General features: G+C 49.6%; 1 long non-coding RNA gene across 2 annotated transcripts; it reads left to right on the top strand.

Annotated features, from left to right (window-relative positions):
* Positions 1-3,664: 3,664 nt before the first annotated feature.
* Positions 3,665-5,187, top strand: LOC115278238. 2 transcript variants are annotated; one of them, XR_003902774.1, is made up of 3 exons: positions 3,665-4,290; positions 4,394-4,768; positions 4,941-5,187. It is a non-coding gene; the product is annotated as an uncharacterized LOC115278238 (long non-coding RNA). The 2 variants fall into 2 exon arrangements; XR_003902773.1 differs by having other exon boundaries at positions 4,374-4,768.
* Positions 5,188-5,625: the final 438 nt, after the last annotated feature.

Below are 5,625 nucleotides of genomic sequence, written 5' to 3'. Positions count from 1 at the left end.
CTGGCGTGGGCTGGCGGGGGCTGGCGGGGGCTGGCGGAGGCTGGGGGGGCTGGCGGGGGCTGGCGTGGGCTGGCGGGGGCTGGCGGGGGCACGGTGACTGCCGTACACGACCTCTGACAGAGCATTGATCAGAGCTTCCCGTCTGTGCTCTGGTTCCCCACGAGGAGTTCCAGCTTCTTCCTTAAAACAGGACAGGGCCATGGGCTTCCACGGGTGGTCGTGTCTTTCCTCCATCCCAGTGAGGAGACCCATGTTCTCCCTGGGCACATTGATTCATCTATGAGGAACAATAACAGAAATCACAAGAATATCTCATATTTAGTTTAAAACCAGGAGAGAAAAGCAGAATGTAGAAAAGGACTAAACTTCAGGCAGTTGCAGACAGAGAGATTTTACTGGGGAGCAGAGAAGCAGACAGCGTGTCTGATGCCAGACCCAGTGTGTCTGCAAACAGGAGACTCTGCAGCGAGAGGGGCGGCCCCCTGTCTTGTATCTGTGACATCGAGAGCAGGCCTGGGTTTACACTTTGTTATTTGTATATGGACCTACCCAATTATCTGCAGATGACACGTGGATTATTTCAGAGACTGTGTGTGTGTGTGGGTGGGTGGGTGTGGGTGTGGGTGTGTGTATTTACATGTATCTCCTTGATAACCTTATCTAACACTTGGTTAGACCACATTTCTTTCAGTATTATTAGCAAGAGTCTCCTAATGGTTTGCTCAGTGCACATCTCTGTACAACCGTGTTCCTTAATATCTTACTTATTAAATAAAAAAGAAGAAAATCTCGATTCTTTTCCATGGGTGGTCCAAATTAACCAAACTAAAAGAATTGTGGGTTCAGCTTTGATATATTATTAAATCTTTCTATTTTATCCAGTTGATTTCTAGAGCTCTGATCTGAGAATTATTCAAAGTTGTGTTTGGATGTAGGTGAATTTGGCGAGCGGCTTATTAGTTTCATGGTCTAAATTAATTCTTTTCATCAATGACAAAATTGAATGTAATGGTCATTGGGATAATACAGCCCATCATTGTATTATGTTCCTCAGTATAGAATATTAGAACAGAAATCTTACAGAAATCATATACTGAACACATTTCATATGTACTTATGGCTGGACAGAGTTTAATTGGATCCTTTCTAAATCATTGTAAAATTATACGCATATATAGATACATAATTTGTTTTGTTACCCAGGGTTGGAAGCAAGCCTGAAAAGCCACAACGACCTAATATTTTTATATTGTTTCAGCTAAAAAGAAATACCAACATGGTGCTGTTTCACTTGATTCTTTGTTCAGTACTGTCCAAATGAATTCACGATAAAATAAGATTGTCCTTAACAATTCTAACTTGTCTAAGAAGATTGAACTGGGGAGATTACCTTTTCATCACACACGCACACTCTCTCTGTCGGCAGCCCAGACACACACACAAAAACAAACTTGTAATGAGCGGGCACTTTGTCAGGCCTCTCTCCATCCTTCATTAAACGACAGAAAATTGCTCTCTGCCAGATCGTCAATGCGGTGCGCCCTCCCAGAGCCCATTTGTTTCACATGCGAGCACCCGATATTGCAGGGATTTGCAGATTTTAAGTGACAAATTGTGCCCAAGTTTGCGCTGCTGTCGGAGCTCTGTTTGTCTGGCGTGGGTGGGTGTGGGTTTTCGTGGCTTCTCCACGCCAGGAGACGCGCACCTGCGCTGTCCGCCGCCACCGCGGGCTTCTTGGCTGTGGCCCTGGGATCTCTTCCCCCGGAGACGCGTGTTTAACAGGCTCTTTACCCCCGCACGACCTCTTTGCAAGGTGTAATATATGTGGCTAGTTTAGACTAAAAGCACAAACAAAATGGGAAATGTGTTCTTTCATCGCATTCCTTGTGTTCTTCATTAAATCTTATTGAATTTGTCATCTTTTTTAATTGCACTTTCCAGTAATGGTGCTGAAAGGGTTTTTTTAGTGAGTAAAAAACGTAACAGTTTGGCGCCTTCTCCTCTCAGACAACAACTCTTCCGGAGCGTCCCAGACGCGGGGGAGCTCGGAAACGCCGGCCACCGCGCAGCCCTGTCGGGAGGGCGCTGGGATGCGCAGGGCAGGATCAATGCGCATTATTGAGCTTTGCGGCTGCGGAACACGGAGGCGGCCCGCCGCCCGCTGGAGCGCGCATTATTTATTCATACCCGGAGATTAACCGCAGGACGTGATTGTGGAAATTCTATCGCAAAGGTGGATGAATAGGGTGCAAGTTCAGTTTACTTGGGGGTCTGTGTGGAGGGAAGATGAGAGCCTTCGGTAAGGACGTGTGGGGCCCCTGCAACGTTGACCTCGGCTCTGAATTTCCATCCAAACAAACGGAGATGATTTCAGGACCAAGCCTGCAGCAGGCCATGCCCTTTAATTGCCATTTACATAGCAGAGAATCATTAATTTCTAATTCACCTATTTTTCACTCTCTTTAGTATGCCACGTCGATGTCGGGGGCAGTGAAATAAATGCGGTCTCCACATCGCTTTAGCGACCTACCATTTTGTGGGGGTTTTTTTTGGGGGGGGGGATGCTTTTTTGACCTTAACAAACTACGTTCTAGGTACAGCAAGCTCAAGGCTCTTGTTTGGATATGATTTATGATGCTACATTAACCCTTCATTGACCTAGAAATGCCCTAATATTAAAACAGTTTGACACATAGAAAATCAAAAGCCCTTTTATTGAAAGCGCTATTGTCCGCATCATAAGTCCCCGCGCTGCAGCGCCGCAGCCACACCATCAATTTCCTACTACTATTGAGCACTGTATTGAAAAACTAATAGACAGAATCCTTTGTCATTTCTGTCTCAGTGACCAGCAAATCGCTCAGAGAATGTCTCTGCCTTCATATCACTGCAGGCGCTTCTAAATGACACATTCAAGATAACACGTTAGCGTTTTAAGAAGAAAGACTTCCCGGAGGCTGTGGGCTCGAGTCGCGGGGCTCTCTGTTTACTCACACGTGGGAGGCTGGCCCCTCTTCCTCTCCCGCCACGGAGCTCACTTCAGTGACAGACAAGCTGGGAAGGCCTTTACAGGGCATGTAGCTGGCTTAGCACACACGGTCTTCCAGCCGCACGGGAGTATTTATAGAGACGAAAGCAATTTTTCCCCTTTTCCTTTCAACTTTTAACTGTTGACATAGTCCACATATTTCAATAACTGACACATTTAGAGAAGTCTCATGTTTGGTTAGAATGGATTTTTGATGAATGTGTACGTAACACAAGACTCCGCAGGACTGTCTCTGGGAGGGGCATTACGGGAGGGCGTTTACTGAGAGGATGTCTTCCTAAAACCGCGGCGTTTGAGACTAAGCTTCTGTATCGTACACACTGTTCACGTGGACATTCAAACAGAGAGGCATATGCATATTTTGTGTGTATGTGCACACGCACACGGGCCTCCCTGTGAGGAAACAGGTGCCCTGTTTAAGGCTCACCTCCTGGGAGTCCCCGGAGACCCCGCCCCTGTGGGTCGGCCCCGCCCCTGTGACTCGGCCCCGCCCCTGTGAGTCCCCGGAGACCCCGCCCCCGTGACTCGGCCCCGCCCCTGTGACTCGGCCCCGCCCCTGTGAGTCACCCGGCAGGAATTGTTCCCACGCACCCGACTGCGACTGTGAGACCCAGACCCCTGTGCCTGACCACGGCCTCCCAAGCCTGTGTCCCTAGGGCCCACCAGCTGCCGCGCAGGCGGCTGGCGCCCCGACTCTGCTTCAGGAGCAGAGTGCTCGTGTGATGTTCCTTCGCGTCCTGCGTGCTTCTTACTTTGTTCTTCCCTTTTCTTCCAGTGACGTAAAGTCTTCCAGACTTCGGCGAAAGAAGGCTGCTCCCACCAGAGCTCCTGGCAGGGCTCACCCTCTGCTCTTTCTGCTGCTGTTACCGTGGGTTCGTCAATGTTCTAGCCAACAAAGCGAAAGTCGTTTTACTGTCTCTGATACAGGATAATGTCCACCAACTTTGGAGTAATTACTATCTTTTAGGAGAAGGTGTAGGATTTGGGGCCGGATGAGACTTAAAGAGATCTGTGACATTTTTCTTAGTGTGAAGTTAGCGCGGAGACGTGCTTGCTGACGGCTAACACTCAGTGTGGTCCACTATGACCTCCTGCTCTTCAGATAATAAACCAACAGTGCGTTCCTACGCCTCCCTCCTCTCCGACACCCGCTCTGCACCCAGACCCTCAGAAAAGGCTGAGTGAGGCCCGGCAGGGGCTTCCGGGGTCAAAGGAGAACTTTAATTAAACGTCCTTACACGGTAACTATTATATTATTGTCTTTCTTTTTCTGTTGGCTTAAGTTTTTCCACAGTAGTAAAAGTAGATTTTTACCTTTCAAAAGGGGAATCTTCGATTTTCTAGGAATCTTTCAAATGCAGCAAAGCACCGCAGCTCACGCGTGGAGCATGGCGGGGTCCATGAGGCCGTCCCAGCGCCTGGAGGCCTCGCGCCCGGAGCCCTGCTCACTTCACTGGCCGCATCTACGCAAGCTGAGCGCCGCAGATACCGCCGGCTTGTTCCTGGACTCGGTTTTACAGCTGTGCCGGCCCTTGCGCCCTGGTCTTCGGGACTGTCACCCCAGACCAGGCTTGGGCCACGCGGCTCCCGGCCGTGGGAGAGCAGGACGAGGTGTCTCAGTGTCTCAGTCAGATCCACGTGGCTTTCCGTGGCCCAGAGCCTTCCCAGGGGCACAGCCTTGGGCAGTGGACTGCATGCCAAGATGCCATCCCCAATAAGGTCCTGCCCTGTCGGCATGGGTGGGAGGTGGGTCTGCACAGAGGGGGGCGCAGGGAAGTCGGGACTGTCCCAGGGCCAGGGGCCCCCACTTGAAGCAGATCATGTACCCACAGAGGAGAAGTAGGTTTAATGAGTTTAAGTAACCATTTGCCAAAAAGTCCACCGTCCGTAGGTCAAAGTCCAGAGGAACCCAGATCGGAGGACCGGGCGGGGCAGGAGCGGCGAGAAGGCGGCCCCCCTGGGACGGCCCTCCGCCGCGGAGGCGAGCTGCGCGTGGTCCCCGCACCTGGGCCACCCGCCGGTCCGGCAGACACAGCCCTGCGGTATCTGCTAGGTCATGTACAATATGCAAATGTGCGGGGTGAAAGAGCACTTTAAGACCTCAGGCATGAAATTTAAAATTGAATCCTGTCAAATCATAGGAACTCAAGTGTAATTCTTACTGTGTAGATGACAGCGAGCTAATTAGGAATACTGGAGAGAGGCGCCCTTCACCTCCGGGGTCACAGGCCAGTGTACTAACCTGTGTTTATTAGCTTAACACAAAGGGTCATTATGCTAATCCCACCCTCCCTGGGCTTCTCCTTTCCGTCCCTCTTTTTCTCTTTCTTTCTTTTTTTTCCCCGCTTTTGCCTCAGTTTCATTCTATGCAAATAAAGATTTATGAATAAATGTATACGTAATTTTTCTCATTATAATACACATTACGTTCTGCAATTTTTAAATTGCTATTTATCATGCCTTTGAAAGTATTTGCACATGAAAATTACCAAGCTGGCACTTGACAAAATCCTGTGGATTTCCCTGCTCTCACCTCCTGTTTGGAAGAGAGACGGAAGCAGAGACAGAGTGAAAAC

This window comes from Suricata suricatta, chromosome 14, assembly GCF_006229205.1.
Source record: "Suricata suricatta isolate VVHF042 chromosome 14, meerkat_22Aug2017_6uvM2_HiC, whole genome shotgun sequence".
Taxonomy (NCBI): domain Eukaryota; kingdom Metazoa; phylum Chordata; class Mammalia; order Carnivora; family Herpestidae; genus Suricata; species Suricata suricatta.
This window is presented reverse-complemented; position numbering and strand designations above follow the sequence as displayed.